The 17929-nt window shown below is 43.7% G+C and overlaps 1 long non-coding RNA gene across 1 annotated transcript; it reads left to right on the top strand.

The window, feature by feature from the left end:
* Window positions 1–91: 91 nt before the first annotated feature.
* Window positions 92–973, top strand: LOC103901095. The gene is made up of 2 exons (XR_657705.2): window positions 92–390; window positions 793–973. It is a non-coding gene; the product is annotated as an uncharacterized LOC103901095 (long non-coding RNA).
* Window positions 974–17929: the final 16956 nt, after the last annotated feature.

Raw genomic sequence — 17929 nt, 5'->3', positions numbered from 1 at the left:
GCCGGCGACGGCGGGGCACGGTGTGCACCGCCCCGGGCGGCATGCGTGGGGGAGGCCGGGGCCCGCCACCGTCACCAGGCCTGGCCGTCCGACAGCCGTGAGTCAGCCCTGCCGAGCATCGCAGGAGGAGAGATGCGCTCCCGAGACTAAAAACAAAAACAAAGCCCCACCGAGCGTTCCCAGCGTGAGAGGGCGGTTTGTCCTCTGCCTCGTCTCGGCGGGCGCGAGGTGCCTGCTCCCGAGCCCTTTCCCCCCCCCGAGGCCCGGCGCCATGGCTCCTTTCGCCGAGCGGAAAGCTGCGATTCCTGCAAATTATCCCGGTGCCGGCAGCCAGCGCTTACGAGCGAGACCCCAAATGCCACGAGACGTGAAATGCACTTGGGAGAACCGGTGAATGGATAAACCGCGTTCCACAAGCCCGCGTTCCTCAGCCGGGCTAGGGCAGGAAAACGTAAAGATGAAAGACGGCTGATAAAAAGGAAAGTTAGAAAATAAACGATTCGCCACGGGGGCCGTGAGTGAGATTATCTCTGGAGACATCTCTAATTAAAGGGTGTTGGATAACTAGAGGGTTACATTTTCCTGGGTCAGTGGTCTTGAAAGAGAAATTGCAGTTGCAGTAAATGTCAATAAAGAATGATGGCGACCTACTGCTAACAAAAGCACGTTCGGTAATTAACGTACGTTTGTTATTTTTTCTGTGTTTGTGTCAGGTTTTATTGTACATTTTCGTCCTCTGTTCCCCTCTTTCACTACAGACAGATGAAATACAGTGTTTTCCGTATCTTTTAGCGAGGAGCAATTTCTGTGAAGTTATTTCACTGATGTCTTCTCCTGAAATTGCAGCAGCTCCATCGGGCTACCTGCGTTCTCGAAGTCTACTAAACTACAGAAAACTGCAAATGCTGTCTGCCAACACAAAATCAACTCTTTGTATGTAACGACAAATATATTGTCACTTTTCAAAAGCATAGTTCTCCCCTGGCTTGCATTTTGCACGGTTGTCCGCTTGTGTAAAGTGAAAAGCATTTCAGTTCAGCAGCATTTTACCCCTACTTTTCCCAGCTACATGTGGCTGCAGAATAGCACCCCACTGGAGAATTTGACTCACAAACTTCACTTTCCCTTTCCAAGTAATGTTCATATAAAGCCTTGCTCGCAAGTGCCATTCAGGTTCCGGTTCTGCAGACATATATAGTGTTAAGCACGTGAAGAGTCCCACAGTGTGTAAGGGGACTTGTCATGTGTTTAAACGCTAGCAGAGTTAACAAGAGTCTCCTTGTTGCCTTGTTTTTCCTAGAGACACAAAAATAATTTTTTATTGGCGTGAGAGATAAAGATACTATATTGAGAAGGACGGAGAGATAAAAATAAGCCATGCAGCATTTGTAATGCTTTAGTTGACACGCTACGTGCCCGTTGTGCCACTGCATTCAAAGGGCACATATTCTGTTATTTACAACACACTACAGGAGATACGGCACCAGGTAGTCAAAGCCGGCCGAAAAGAAAAGTCAACAAAGCACTCTGTATACACCTCTGCCCGTAGCGCACGTTTCTGAAGGGCACAATAATTGCCATTTATCTTACTGGCCGACATTTTGAAATGAATGTTACTATTTGGCTTAACAGAAGCGTAAAGTGAAAACGTCCATTTTAGATTTTATTATTCTGTTTACCCTGTGTATAAAATTTACAGTGACTTCAGTGTGAAGCAGATCACGCTTGGGCAGGACAGAGATCGGCACTGAGTGACAGAAGCTAGAGCCAAGCAGGGGTTGGGCACAGAGGCTTTCTGAAAACTCACCAAGCGCCTCTATGCAGCTTTTGGTACCCAAATACTATTAATAATTTTGTGACCAACTCATAATGGAAGACAGAGTTCAGATTCCTGTATATCATTCAGGTCGTGGTTTTATTATGGTCGTTATATCTCTATATAACACTAGAAAACTGGGAAGAAACTGGCAGAGTTGATTTTCAAAGACAGAAGGAATATTATGCTAACCGAATGAAACCTACTGTTTAAAAATGCTATTTTTGTATCAGGTGTTCTACATTTTAGTGCATTGGCCTCCCAATTCATTCCCAAACTGCATATATTCCAGCAACAAATCCAATCTGATCCTGTTTCCATTGCAATCAACTATCTCCACGCCTCAATTTTTGTATATGTAACTATTTCTGGACCATTTTTCTTCAAGTACAGCCAAACATATATTCCAGACAAGTATGAATTATTTGAAGGGATGTCATGTATGGTCTCTCAAAACGATCCACAATTTGTCAAGCAACAACAACAGAATAAGGTAAGAATAAATGTGAAGAGGTACAATTTAGAAGTTACCCCGTGAATACTTGAGGGATAACTTGCCGTGAACGCTGCAACGCTATCCTCGAGAAAAGGCTACATCCACACATTCAGCAACTGCTTTTAGCTCAACTCTGTGGACAAATTTCCTGGTTACACGTTGCCTTTACTAATGTCTTAATTAGGTGGTTCCTCCACACTGCTGTGACTTCATCCCTTCAGAGAGGACCGCCTGGTTGAGCTTACGGCACTTGACCTACTTTTCAGTGTTTTCCTTACGGATAACACAAAACTTTCCAGAATATCTGAACTATGGATGTCTATTTCAATCGTATTTCATATGTAAATTTAAAAGATTTTAAATGGAATCCAATATTGTAAAACATGTCCCAACATCCCTTTCTGAGATCTCATTTGCATATCAATCTCGTAACTTGAATAGTTTTAATAGTGCCACTTGTTGGAGAGCTCTGTGTATTGCAAGGTATTTCAATCACGTATTTATAAAAACAAACTGCTTTTTCCTGGTGATAGGTAATTCCTAGTTTAAAGTGCTACGGGAAGAGAGGAAAGTACTGCACAGAGCAACTCTTATTGCAGTCTCGGCTTCAACCATGCTGACTCGAAGACTCTAAGAATGAGCAACACGTTAGTGGATCTTATGCAACTTGATCTTTACAATGGTAATGAAGGAGTGAAAAAGGAAAAATAAGGACAAATCGTGCGGTTTTTAATTGAGGAAATTGTCATTTCCTTCCGAAGTACATTTTACCCTGCAGCATTTGGGTGAAAAAGATCAGCTTTCCTGGATAAGCCCTGGTCCTGCGCACAGATCTGAGTCATTATTGATAATTATGCACATATTCTCCTGGGGTTGTGCAGGTAGAATTCATGAAATTGCATCATTTTCTTTGCAGTGATTAAGAAGTTCACAGTTGATTACTGATTATACTACAGGCATCATATGTCTTTTCGCAACCAGATTCTAACACGCCCCAGGTACGTTGCGTTTCCAGGAGCGCCGACAGTACGAACAGCACGCCCTGAGTCAGTGACTGTGACGGCTACGAAGGAGACATTGTCATGGTGCGTGATATCAAAGATCCACAATTTAATGCCTGCGCAGCGTGGCTTGACATCACATCAAAAGCTCCACAAAGGAACATTTGCCATGCACAGAGCATCAGATCTCCAGCATGATATTTTGAGTTGCTGGTGAGATACAGTATTTGAAATATATTGAAGTATTAACAAAGCGTTGTTGCTGGGACTAAAATTATAGTGTCAGGAAGCAAGGCAGGAAAAAACGGCAGGCACTGACCTTTAAAAAAAAGAGATGCAGACAACATAATAGGGAATTTAAGGAGCTGTTGACTTCGTATGTCAAGAAATTGAGGGTCAGGAATCATTAAGGTTTACGCATTATGTCCAAAACTTGTTCTGTGGTCCCTAAGTCAGAAGGTAGGGTCTTCTCTGGTGTTTATCTTTTTCAAAAAAGGAGAAGTAAACTGTTCGGATCACCTGCTTGCTGGGGTTGCCACACTTTGGTTTGACATATAGTAATTTGGGAAAAGTAATTGCAACACCTATGCTAGACAAATAGGATGAATGGCCTAAAGATTATTCTTTCCATTGGTTCTACAGGAGGTCAGAATTTGTCAGCCCCAGAGCAAACACAATCCTAACAGCCTTCTGGTGTCTTGAAGTTCAGTGCCGTGAGAGGCAGTCCAAACACAGCCCACAGCAAGTCCTGGAGATAGCCAGCGAGGTTAAGGCTTTGTCCTTGCCCATTTTGTCTTTAAATCAGTGCTGCCTTCTGAGATCTTCATCAGCTCTATTACTGCTTTCAATTTTTTTTTTACTTAGTATGTTCATTATTATTCACAATTTGTGAGTAACATTTTAGACTTTGCATTTAGAATTGTATTTTAAAATATAATGTAAAACTATATTTTTTTTAGTGTTTTAAAGGTCAAATCTGACAAATTCCCTGATTCTGCAGGTCAGGATGATCCCAGAGTCTGCTTCCAAAAGCAAGGACATCCATAATGACATACTTAAACCTCCGTTCATATTCCCCTATCACTAAGAATCAGCGCAGGCAAATCGGCTCCAAAAGTCGTTTGAGGGCAGTTGTGGACAAAGCTCAACCTTGTTTTAGCTCGGCTTGCTCAAAAGCCTTGTAATCCATTTTTTCAACAACCCTCTGTCTTTACAGTTATCCAGAAAAGTGAAAAATATCTGCAGCAAACCATGGGAGTGCGGACAAAGCATCTGCCTTGGCAAGGCTGTCCTTCTGCAAATCAAGGGATGCACAAGAGGGTTAGAAAAAAGCTCCTTTCTCTTGAGCGCTGCTGAGGGAGGGAAAATGTCTGGCACTGGAGAACAAGGAGGGCACGCGGAGGTTAATCCAGATGTGGTGGAGTGGTGTTTGTGCTCTAGACAGTAAATACCAGTCGGGAGACTTTTTCCATTCAAGAGCACAGAGATATTTCTGAGCATTCTAGGTCCCAGTTCTGACATGTCGCAGGACACCAGTAATCTGGCAAGATTTAATTCAAAGTCATGATTTTGGGAAGGAGCAGAAGATGGGTAAGAAAAAAACCCGTTCTTCCCTGGGGAGAAATTACTATTTTTAAGGAGTCTTCTACTCCACATAGTCTTTGACATCAATGAGAGTTTATGCACATGCACCAGTGGCTGACTAGACCCAAATCCACTAATTAAGAGTAAAAGCCTTGAGGTAATTATTACTCACAAAGATACTGAGTTGGTAACAGCTCTGACTTTCTAGCGCCCGTGATTCTGCTTGCGGTGAATAACTGTAACGGGCTTTGTGCAAATAAATTTCTTTCCTTCCAGGCTGGACTGTGCAGCAGAGGACATCTTGCTGTTGTCGCAAGGAAGTCGCGAGGAGTTTCTTCAGAACTGGCAGTGGTGGTGGGATGTCCGACTGGATGCCCGGCTGCCACTTGTGCCTCTGGCGACCTCTCCCTTGGTCCTCAGCGCCGGGCTGCCGTCGTGGCGGCTGCGCGCTGGCGACCGGCGACCTCTCCCTTGGTCCCGGGCTGCCGGCTGCCACTTGTGCCTCTGGCGACCTCTCCCTTGGTCCTGGGCCTGCGCCCTGCGCTTCGTGCGTTCGTGGCGGCTGCGCGCTCCCTTTGCCTCTGCAGGAGGAGGCATGCTTTGCCAAGCGCACTGCTGCTTCAGCTGAGGAGGCGTTTCTGGTGATGAGTCACGCAGGACGTAGCAGATGGTGGGAAACGCGAAGCCACGAAGACAGTGCAATGCTGGTGGGACTGGGAGAGGAGACTGGGGCGCTGGGGGTGAGCAATGGAGATGGAGGGGAGGAGGAAGCAGAGTGCAAAGCCACCAGCTTCGGCAGAGCCCGGCGGTGGTAGATGCTGCTGTGTTATGGGGCATGGCCCATCAGTGTGCCTTTCAGAGGGAGGGCTGGGAAGTGACATACAGCAACATGTGGGAATGTAAAATTTAAGAGGCAAGTCTGATTGTCGTGTAGTTTAATAATAACATGACTGGAGCATAAGAAGGCTTGGGGACGTTGGGGACGGTTTCTGGCTGAACAGAAGCCAAAGAAGGACCGGCGGGAGGACAGGTGGGGAACATGGGGGATACAGATGTACTGGCACTCAGCAGGCACGCAGTGGCCGTGCTGGCACAGTGGCTCCCACTGCCTCTGATGGCCTCGGAGTAGATGCTGGAGTATTTTGGACTTGTTATTCCAGGCTAAATCCCCGACGCTGTGCAGTTCTGAGGGAGCTTGGAGTGCTTCAGTACTATACTGAAGGCTTTGGCTTTTGCAGGGGCAGTTTATTTTGCTTTTAGCTCTAATACTAACCAAAGAACTTGGGACCCCAAAGAATCTGTGGGTTTCCACTCACGTAACTAACAACTGTTGGATTCATTTGCTTCTCACATCCATTGCTTTTGCTTTTTTCAAAAAGGCTGCAGGATGTTCTTGCACTTTAAGCAAGGACCGGGACAGAAAACATATTTCCGTAAAGGTGAAGATGGCTCTTTCCATGCAGAGGGATTTATAAGCTGCATTCATATATTTTTTGATTAATAGATACTGTTGCTGAAGTGTTAGCACTTAAGGCAGAGGTCAAGTCTCTGTTATTTTTCTGTCTTAGAGGTGAAAGGAGAGTGCACTGGCTTGCAGCGTGTGTGTGTGATTTTTTTTTTTGTAGCTGTGGCAAATAATTGTGACCCCTGATTACTGGAGTGATTTAAAACTGCTCTTTGCTATGTTAACTTGAAGTTGTGAACTACAAAGGTCTGCTGCGAATAGCATATGAATAGAAAAGGGACTCTGTTGGAACTCGCTATTATGTTTGAAGTTGGTAGAAACTAGAGATTGAAAAGACCCACTAGTTCACTGAATGAATTCATTGCACATGCAAGACAGAAACCCCTTGCTCAGTGATACCCTTCCTACGTTTCTCAGGAAAAAGAAAACATGTTGAGATGTTTCTGGAGAAAATGCTTTGACACAATGCAATCCATTAGGATGTCTACATTTTGACCTGGTCTGCCATCTAGGTAATTTTTGCATCAAATTTGCAGCGTCAGTTGCAGAATGACTAAAAAATTAAAGCTTCATGTAGAACAAAGATGATTTATTATGTACTTCTCCTTACGCTGAAAGGAAATGCTATTCCGTAGCTGTTGCAGTTCTGGTTTTCTCTGAAGAATTGTCAGTTTAGTCTAAATGTAAATGTTGTGAAAACACAGGTGAAACACAAGGTTGATAATATTGTTTTTACTTCTAAATATAAGTCCAATAAAACATTTTTCAACAACTGGCAACCTGCGATGTCTGAAATTCAATAACGATACAAGTAAAAGCTTCGAAGCGGTCAGTAAGGAAACAAAAAATTGATGATACTTGGTGACTACCCCAAGCGAAAAGAAAAAATAAACAAAGGCTGTAAAGAGTGACAAGCAAATTCCATGAGAAGACATTTCAGTCGTCTAATAATTGAACTTAATTTAATTTAACTAGACGCGTAGGCCAAGAAACCTTTTTTTTTTTTAATGGACTTTCATGGGAAGTTGATAGAGTTCCTCAAAGGAATAGACTTGCTAGCTGCAATTTATGTACGGTACAGCCTACTTTTGTCTTTAGCTTATGAAATTTGGTCTAGTTTGTCATGACTACTTTCTTTGTTAAAAGGTAAAATGCACATTGGGCAAGTGTTCTATGGCAATTTGCATAAAAAGTGATGACAAAGAGCAATTAATTCCTCATTATTATGCAGTGTAATGCTACTTTGCTCCTAAGTGACTGTAGAGGAGGGTTTTTTCTCTGTGTGTAAATCTGTTGCGGCATTGTTCTAAAAATAGTACTTAAGAGCCCTCTGCACTCTTTATAAATCAGGGTCTTTGACACTCCATTTGATTCTCCACAGAGAGATTTTTCTCACACATGCTGAACACTACAAGTATTGCCCCAAATAGTCATCACAATAATAAGCATCAGAATTTTGTTAGATAAAGCAAGATAGAGGAATTTAATATTTTGTCAAATTAGATCTCTATCCTTTTTATCTGGAGATCAGTATTCAAAGTACACTCAGATCACACACAAATAGAAACATATTCCTACCACACACAGCTAGTCTGTACAGAACAAAGAGTCAAGATATCGTTTTCTATGAAGGCTTGATTCTGAGTACAGATTTCATTACCGGCTCACCATAGGATAATGAAATTCCTTCAGGGCAAAGATGAGGTACATCAAAGAGGCAGCATGGAGAGGCAGACTTTGTTAGTGCATGCTCTGTCACCTGCATTACTGGTCCTTGCCTGCCTTTAATTTGTAAGGAAATGCTAGTAATTCGAACCCTTTTATTGGACCAACTTATATTTATATATATACACGCATACATGTATGTCTATACGCACACACACACACAAAAATATATTTTTCAAAATACAAAACCTTCTGGAAGTTGTGTGACTTCTTTGCAGCTGAAATGGAATACAGAAAATAATTAATTTCTTGCTAGCAAAAATGACCCGTGCAGGTCCTAAAAGCATCTTTGCATTTAGTAAATAAATGCTGTCTGCACTGTGTAGATAAATAACCCTTCCTGCAACTTTGCCTTTTTATTTCTGTAGCAATTCAGAGGGACTTTAGTGCTTATGGAAATGAGAGGCCAATGTTCGGTAAGACCAGGAGCTGCTGAAGACATGAATCACCAAAGCTTTCCCACAAAGCTTTGCCAATATGGGAACAAAAGGGTTGCCCTACAGAAACACATCACGGGTCTATCTAGTCCAGCATCCCGCCTCTGGCAGCGGCCAGTAACTGATGCTTCAGAGCAAATCAAAACCACAGCAAGCACCTAGCTAATTATGAGATGCTATGCGTAGAGGAAAAAAAGGTTGATCCTGACTCACAAGAGAGCAGTTTATGCCCTGAAGCGTGAGGTTTGATTTCCCTTGTATCCGTTTGCTTAACTCACACAGTTGCAAATACTATTTATGCTTAAAAGAGTTTCTAATCCTCTCTTGGATCCTGATCAACAATCTGCCTCAATAACCTGAGTTACCAGGAAGTTCTTAGGGCTGAGCACACACTGTGTGGAAGCTTTGTGCTTTGCTAGTTTAGGGAAAGTTTTCCAGCCTTGGCCTAACACCCACTGCCCTGAGGATCAGACCTAATTGTCTAGATGAAAAATACCCAAGCTACCACTCCCTTCCCCTTGAGTCCTCCCTAACTGAAGCAGTTAATTCTTTCCCACCCCCCACCTGCAAAACTATTGCTTTGGGTAGATTTCTTTCTCTGGCACAGGGCAGTGGTTCCCGCTTTCTATCCTTCTAGGAGGTTTGGACAGGTTCCTCTGTGCGTCTCACCACAGTACGAGAGAGGTCTGCCTACAGGCAGGGGATGCTGCCTGGCCATGCTGCCTCCCACTGTTGCAAAGGAGAGGGCAGTGACAGGCCGAGGAACAGAGCAGAGGAGAGGCTCACGGAAGGCAGCAGTGGTGCCGGCTTCTTTCTGCTCTTCCAGCATTTCCTCATGAAGTAGCAGGAGCTCTGCTTGGGCTAATCTGTGAAAGCATGCAATGCCTGTGAGACACCCTCTCCTTCCCAGCTTACTCCAGATTTTCTGCTCTCCCAGGCAAGAATGCAAGCAACATTTTCAAATCATCCTTTGATGACCTTGAATGACTTTGGGCATCATTGCAGAGTGATCCTGGCTCCATTACAGCGGAGCGATAATCCTCTCTGCGCTCTCCCCATTGAGTGTGGGTTTCTTCTATGTACATCACAGTTAGTTAAAATTTTCTGCTCTCCCAGGCAAGAATGCAAGCAACATTTTCAAATCATCCTTTGATGACCTTGAATGACTTTGGGCATCATTGCAGAGTGATCCTGGCTCCATTACAGCGGAGCGATAATCCTCTCTGCGCTCTCCCCATTGAGTGTGGGTTTCTTCTATGTACATCACAAAATGGTTAGTTAAATCCAGCACATGGGCCTTAACAGCAATACCAGAAGGCAAAGGGCGTCCAAAAAAGGCTTATCTACTCCCCATGGGGCCTAAGTGCTTAAGCCTAAAGGTGTGACCCTGGGCTTCTAAATAGAGAGGTGTCTCCTAAACAAAGAGGTGCCCAAACTTTGTAGGTTTTTATCTCAAAGCTTCGCCTTCGCAACCTGAGGCTGTCATTGCTGCACAGGCGCAGACAAGCCTCAGTTTTGATGGTGACAAGCAGACTGGTGCCTAAGGGTGTGCTTCTGAGACAGCTCCAAACAGCCCTCATAGGCACTGCTGCCATCCCATCCTTACCTCTGGCTGTGTTTTCCCATCTCTCCCCCGCCGCTTGCCCCTCGGGCAGGCACTGGTGTTTGACCTTGCAGTAAGCTGCTTCGGGAGCTAAAGTGGCTGCACGTTTCTTTGCAGGATTGGTTTTCTGCGAGCTTAACTTCCTGAACCAGCTGACCAGGAGATCAGACGAGACCAGGACTGGCGCAAAGGGAGGAGTGGGAATGGGAGGCTGGGGACAGGGCAGAGCACCCTGGACTTGCATGGACCTGCAGCCTCAAGAGTCCTGCAATGAGGCACCTCCGCCCCAGCCTGGCACACCACAAGAAGGTGCTCTGCCTGCTCGATGCTCCCCAGCGTGGAGGTTCACCAGCATCTGCTGCGGGGCAGAGCCGGCAGCACCTCTGTGTTTTAGCAAGGGGCAGTGCTGTAAGTCCAGGGAAGGGCGGCCAGTCGGTGAGGTGGGGAAGGAATGAGCGGGGGGACAAGGGGGTTGGACAGCAGACTCAGACTGCGAAGAAAAATTCATGAGTCCGGTGGCTCATCGCAGGCTGGGAGCTGGGAAGCTCTCGAGCCCCGTGAGCGCCTTTCGTGTGAGGCAGAGGCACCGAGCAAGTTGGGAGTGCAGCGAGGGCTAGGAGCAAGCAGCCTGTATGAGCAGTGAGGATGGGCATATGCGCGTTTTGCTGGATAAGGCCCATCTCCCTTCATGCTTTCGCCATACCTAATGTCACCCATGCCTCTGTTTCCGTCAGCTTTCCCAGGATCTCTTCAGCTGTCGCTCCAGCTATGGCAAACAAGAGAACAAAACCCAAATCAGAGCCCTTGTTTAGCAATGATATCCACGCAGGGGATACAGCCTGCCAAATCAGAGGTCTGAAACTGCCTGCGGTGTGTCAGTCTGTTTATCTAGCATGGCTCATGCTATTTTATTTGCTTAAGTGTCATTACCTGCATCCTGGGAGAGGTGGGAGGGATGCCTTCCACGAGCTATACTGAATTTTCCTGAAACCACCAAGTGAAGAGAATGCCATTTCATGTTAAGAAACTGTTATTTCACCTACGCGCGTGTTATGTTGTATTCTTCAGACTACATTTTACATGCCTGGGGTGTATACGTGTGATCCACTGAAATCACTCGCCATCTTCCATAATTTATGCTGCCCTTCAGTCTTAGCAGCGTGCATAAACTTCAGCGACACGTTGTCACTCCTCTCTAAATCATTGTGAAAAATCATCCGAGGAACAGCACCGGACCCAGGGCATTCTGCATTTCGCCTGCTCTGCTTTCCAGACCAGGCTCCAAGGTGGCAGGATGACACAGCAGAAGAAAATTCACAGCCAGAAAGGTGTGAAATGACGTCCCTGATAGTAAGAAATTAGAATGGATAATGTGTTAGCACGAACCTTGGCATGGCTGTTCAGCCTAGCAGTGTCATCCTAGGGGTGGTGGAGTGAAGGAGAACCCAGCTTTCCTGAAGGCAAATGTTCCCCCTTTTCTTCAGGCAGCCTCTTCATAAAACCTCATGATGAGCAAATAGATGTAATGGAAATGGGAAGACGTGAGGGTTAACCTTTAAGTCACCAGGGGTTTAGCATTTACCATTGTCACGCAGGACTGTACCGAGATTATTTGTTTCCTATTGCTTAATCCATTTATAACACAGCGTACTAATCCACAATTTGTCATTTGACCCATTGCTCTGCTGTGAGGAGCTTTGTCAAAAGCATTTTGAAAACCCGCTGACACTTCCCGCTTCCTTAATTCGTCGGGACTTTTTTGCAGGTTTGAGGGGAGAGAGCTGCAGCCCAGCTGGCCTGATCCTGCACGCCCAAATTAACCTCATCTGTGGTTGCATACGGTGGACATCCTCAGCCCTGGGGTCGGCATTACCTTTGTTCACTTCTGACTCATATTTTGGAACAGGGAAATTCTTTAGTCTCGGGAAACACCCTTGTTTTTCAAAGTCGCATGGCAGGCTCTTGCCAGTTGCTCTGTTCTGAAGTTTGGCTTCTGAACACTCCTGGATTCTTTTAACTTCATCAGCTCAGGTTTTCTCAACTTGCTCCAGTACCTCTTCTTCAGAAATGTTTATCTTTATAATATCATACTCATCATTTCCATAAATTTCCAAATTCCTCACTACAGTGAAGACAAATGTAAATAATAAATTCAGCTTCTTGAAAATGTCTTAATCCTTGTTAATTGCATCCTTAATTCCTTAATGACCCGGAGGGCCTACAGAGACACACATGCAGCTTTATTTATGTTTAGTCTATTTGACTAATTATGTATTGTTTATCTTAATATCTTTGGCTATTTGCTCCCTCTCCTCCCTCTGAATTACTGTCTATTTATGGTTTACTTGTGACTTGGGCTGAGCTGGTTTGGGCAGAATTTCTAACACGTCTGTGTGAAAGCTCCCCCGGTGTTGTCCTGGAGGCAACGTCTCTGAAGTTCACAGCACCACGCTCTTCTTCCACTACAGCAACTCCTGCCTTGAAAGAGCCTTTAAGGCTCTGGAATTTCTTATAAAGGTTTTGCTTGCCTCGGTTGAGTGTGATAACGCAGTACGATGTGATAATTCAGTGAGGCGTTTGATTTTTTAAATATTGTTATCATTAACAATGCTATTAGCCAGGAGAGCAACTGTAAGGTTGTCAGACACTTTCCTCCTGTCAGATGCTCATAAACTGCCCCATTTTAACCACTGCAGATGGTTTCTTCTGTGCTCCTTGTCAAGTTCATCTATTAAAAATGTGGTTTTTTAAGAAGAGGAGTGGGGATTTTTGGAAGGAGACGGGCTGGGAGGTGAGGGAGGAGCTGAGAGTGGGGCTGCATGAGGAGCTGGTGGGAAATACTGAGACTGCCTGACTCCAGGACCACAGCTGAAATAAAGCACCTGCACCCACCAGCCTCTCTCGGCTGCCCGCATGGGTTACTTACAGTGTGCCCTCTTGGAGCTTGTGATTTGTACAGATGAGGCTCAGGATGAGACCGCAAACAATTTATATGTCTGATGTGAGCTAGCATTGAGCCAAACCTGTAAAGATGCACGGTTAGTTCACTACCTTACCCAGCCTCTGATTCCAAGCAATTTTCATTTTAACTTGTGACTGAGAAGGTCATGAGAGAAAAAACCTTTTGACTAAGTTATCTTTGCCTTCTTTTTATGGCTTTGGTACAAAATGGATTAATTAAAAAGGAGAGAAAAATAATCTCTTCTTTTCTCTCGTCATGAGAACCACATGTGCTGTGTAAAGTAGAGAGAGAAAAGAAGTGAGTGCTGTAAGTAGTGGATTATGTTATGTACTTCATGGGAAAAAATTGGCCAGCTCATTTCAAAGCAAACTATGCCTACACTACTTTAAAGGGAAGTAGGAGGAAATAATAATAATTATATCTGAATTGGCTCAGGGCTAAATTCTGTAGATGAATATGGGTGTGACTGGGCAAAATGCTGTCTTGATGTTAACCCAAAGGAAGAATGAACCTATCAAACCTAGATTCAGTTGCAAAAAGTGTTCTGTGTGTTATTGTATATCCATGTAAGGATATTTGATTTCTTTATTTTCTTAGCTGAGTATGCAAATTAGCCTACTCCTTATTAGCCTTTGTAGAAGCATATTCATATGAAAAATTATGATAATTTAATTTCAGTATTTCAGTCTTAAAGATCCAAAATGGCCAATGTAAATGTTGGCAGAGAAAAGAAAAAAAAAATTAATGACTTGGGTATTTGTGGGTTTTGCTCTTAAGTAGATGGGAAGGTTAGTAAGCACCAAGGAAGGGAAAGACCAGTAAGCTTATCTTTATCTGTGGAGTCAGTGATATCTTTAAGGCAGATGGGATTATGTTATTGATCAAGGCCAATAGCCACAGTCATAAAGAGTAATAAATAAGAAAGTTATTAAAGGGAGCATATCATAGGAAAACTTTGATAAGTGGGGCATTATAGACAAATCGAGGAAGGGTGAAAGGATAAACAGAGTCCAGACCTGTTTGGTGGGAAAGAGAGCTCTGCTGCAGCTCTTAACCGCAGCAGTCCTGGTGTTACTGAGAAGCAACTTTTTTTCAGCATCCAGAAATGTATGAGTTAAAAATTCTTTCTCAACTGACAAGGGCTCAGCTAAACAGATCAAAAAGAGAAGGAAAACCAAAACACAAGCTCAGAAGTTGCCTTTGCCTTGTACCTGGAGTCAGAAAGTGTCAAAAGATGTGTCATATCTTAAAAGGCTAAATGAAAAGTTATAGTTCCTTAGTACATGAAGAAAGAAAAGCTTTATTGAAATAGTTTCTTTGTCGCATTCTATAAAAATATTATGAGGACAGCGTGTATAAAAGAGTAAGAAAAACAGAGGTTACTGGAAATTCATGTAAAGGCGAGTTTCCCTGTTTTACAGCGTAACGAGAGAAAGCCATCACTCCCAATACTAGTGTTTCTAATTATCTGGGATTTTTTTTTTTTTTGTTATAGTTTCTAGACTTTTCTGCTAAAAACCTACAGCACTTCCTGAAAACAGACTGTTACGGATGTTACCAGAGTAGTTGGATAACCCGTCCATCCTTCCCAACTCTGATTAACAAACAAGAATATTCATATTCTCCAGAAATGTGTTTTTTTGAAGTCAAGGACCGAGTGTTTCTCCGATGGATTTTGACATAGCGTCCACGAGTGGTGACGTACCAGCAGCTGCTCCTTCAGCAGCACCATGCAAAGCTCCCTCCACTGCCACGGGATGCGGTTGTGGCTGCAGAGCCGCGTGGATGTTCATCCACACTGGGGCTGCCACTGCCAATTCTGGACCGGTTTTCTGTCAAGCCAGACCTTGAAAAAGGCTGGAGAAAATGGGTTGGCTCTGGCACGTGGCAGTCCCCGAGAATCCTCCTGCCAGCTGCAAAAAGCTGAAATTTCAGTAGTTCCAGCAGTTTGTCTTTCTGTCCCACTCGCTGAGCTGATTCCTGCTGGGTGCCAGGTCTGGATGAAAGTGGTTGACGGAGTTGGCCTTACATCACTTCTGTAAATCCTGGAGATTTTCTTACTCCACTCTTTGCCCTGCTGGAAGTACAGGAGTAGCACTGAGGGAGCTGAATGAAACTACCTTCAGTGCTTTTTTGGGGACAAGCACTGAAATATTTTCCACTGAGGCACAAGTTACAGGTGTGGGCTAGAACATCAACACACAAAGTTACCCTCAGTTGATTTGAAACTTCGTGAAACTTTGGATGTGTGGTAAACAAGGTCAGTGGGACCCATTTAATCCTAAATATCCTAGTTGAGTCTAAACCTTACTTCAAGAGGGTTATGGATGCTACTGTTGAGGCCAGAGGCCAAATTTGCTGAAGAGCTGTGGTATTTACCCTGAAAGTCGTGGTGAGATGAAAACTGACCAAAGCGAGGGGGTACTTGGGTACGTTTCTGAGCCTGTTCAGGGCTGCAGTAACGCTGGTGAGGAGAACAGCCTTCGTCTTTGTGCATGGTGCAGCAGCCTCTCCCCTGCCAGCAGCCTCTGTAGCCATGTTGCACCACCAGGGCTGGGTGGATGAAAAGACTTACGGTGTTTCTTAGAAAGACCCCAAGATTGCTACTAGAAGGACATGCAGAATTTGTAATCTGCAGCAGCCTAAACTCAGATTGAATGCAAGCACAGTAAGGATTTTGTGGAGTTAGGATATGGGCGTCCTCAAGAATCCCAGCTCAGATACAGAATAGACCCTTTTCCTGACCTATGACCAGGTTGAAAATGTCTCAGTTCAGTTAAACAGGGAGAAATTCTTCCTTCAGTTAGATAAAATCTGCCTTCAAATTCTTGGTGGCTTTTTGCATTGCTTACTCACTGATACCAGTGCAAATTGGTCGTAAGTCACTTCTGAAATGGGAATGATTTGTACCGGCCGTGCACCAGAGAAATGACTTTGCAGCCCACTGGAGACCCTGACTCATCGACTTTGCTAGGAGTTACGTGACTGTAACTGAGACTGTTGCTGACCCCAGATACCCTGATGAACACCATCCATTTACCCCATTGGCTGCTACGCTTTATTAGTTTTTGCAGTGGGACTAGAAGATGGGGTAGGTGTCTATAAAGCCGTATCCAAAATATTGTGTTTCTCCTCTTTGTCTAAGCGCTGCAAGCTCTCCTTCTCTTCTTCTTCCCAGCCAAGGAAATACTGCTACAGTGCATAACTGAAACCAGGTATTTCTGCTATTTTTATGCTACAGGTATGTACTCTGAGAATAATTGCTACATGTTCTTCTCCCAGTTGAAAACCAAGTAAAAGCAAACCTTAACCATAATACTGGTAAATAACTAACTATGATTTCTGTTAACAAAGCTTTTTTTCACACACACTGGAGAAGCAGCAGACTGGGAGTGGTGTTAGCAATATATTGTCTTCTCACTATTGTTAGAGTGGCATATCATCACCTCATTTTATTTCTTCCATCTGTTTCATGCCGGGTTTGGTATAATGCGACTTTGAGAATACTGCGATGGTTTGTTTGTATTGATATCAGAAATAAAAATAAAATGTTTTTGAAGGCACCATAAGGATGGAGAGTTTGATGGGATTACGGTAAAAGCAAGCAAGCTGTGAACAGAGACACAGACTGCTGCAAGATACAGAATCCGTGGAAGAAATGAGCTAGATGTTATTAAGGGAGAAGGAGAAGAAAGATGTTCTTGTGACTAAGGCACTGGACTAATATTAAAGAGGTCTGGTCTTTGTTCCTGGATGCATTATTGGATTCCTTTGTAACCTGTGACAAGTCACTTAATCTCTCATCGCCTCAGTTCTTCGCTAGTAAAATGGAAGTAAATAAAATTTCTTTACCTCACCGATCTACTTCAGATCCATTCAAAAGTTATGAAATGCTCAGCTGTTAAAGTGATGGGCACAGGGGAAAATGTGTAAATCAATGAATTCTAACTCTCTGCTTGTGATGAGTTTAGCGAGTCATTTCTCTGGCCAGTGAACCTGGTGTGAAGACAAACACTGGCTTTCTCCTAGTCAGAGAAACATCAATGACCAGTGTTTTGTGTGAAGTCATAACAAGGTCTGAGGTACTTTTAATGATAATATGCCAGTAAAGAAAAAAAAAAAAAGATGAAACCCCCTTTATTCTTATTACATCAAGGAAGAAAAGACCCAAGAGAGGGAATGATAGATGTCCTAACTGCATAAAATGAAAGCTTGAATAGAGGGAACATACAGCTTTTCTATCACTGGGAAACTTTTAAAGATTAAAACATACATGAGCTTGACTTTTCACTGCCGGGTACCTTGCACAGTCAACTACATCCACTAATAGAATAAAATGCTTCACGTATAGCTGGTTGCATTTTATATTCCCCTTGCACTTGTATAAATGACCACACAAGGCTTTAGCCATGGCGAATCCATTTCCCATAGACTTCCAGCATATCACAACCTGAGGATGTTGCTTTATTCTTCAGTACCATTTTCGTCACCAAAGCTACAGACATATGATGTACATGCTATCAGTGAATCACACCCAGAAAGCTTCCTAATCCTAGATAACTACTACGTGATGCTGTATGTGTTTGGAACTGATAAGGAAATCTTTTAAATTTCCTGTTATCTTTGATTAGATATGGGTTTTGGTTTTGATTTAGTGTTAGGTACCTACTGTGAGGAACAAAGGAGGTGTCACAGATAATGGAGAGATAATTGTTTTAAAAAGTGAGATCCCTAAGAGAATAAAAAGCAGGTTGTTGAATTTCTTCTCATTTTATTGATTATCCTTTCACTACGATTATCCATCTGTGGAAACATATGCTTTCAAAGGAGATAATCTTAT

Source organism: Aptenodytes forsteri, unplaced genomic scaffold (assembly GCF_000699145.1).
Source record: "Aptenodytes forsteri isolate BGI_AS27 unplaced genomic scaffold, ASM69914v1 Scaffold20, whole genome shotgun sequence".
Lineage (NCBI taxonomy): Eukaryota > Metazoa > Chordata > Aves > Sphenisciformes > Spheniscidae > Aptenodytes > Aptenodytes forsteri.
This window is presented reverse-complemented; position numbering and strand designations above follow the sequence as displayed.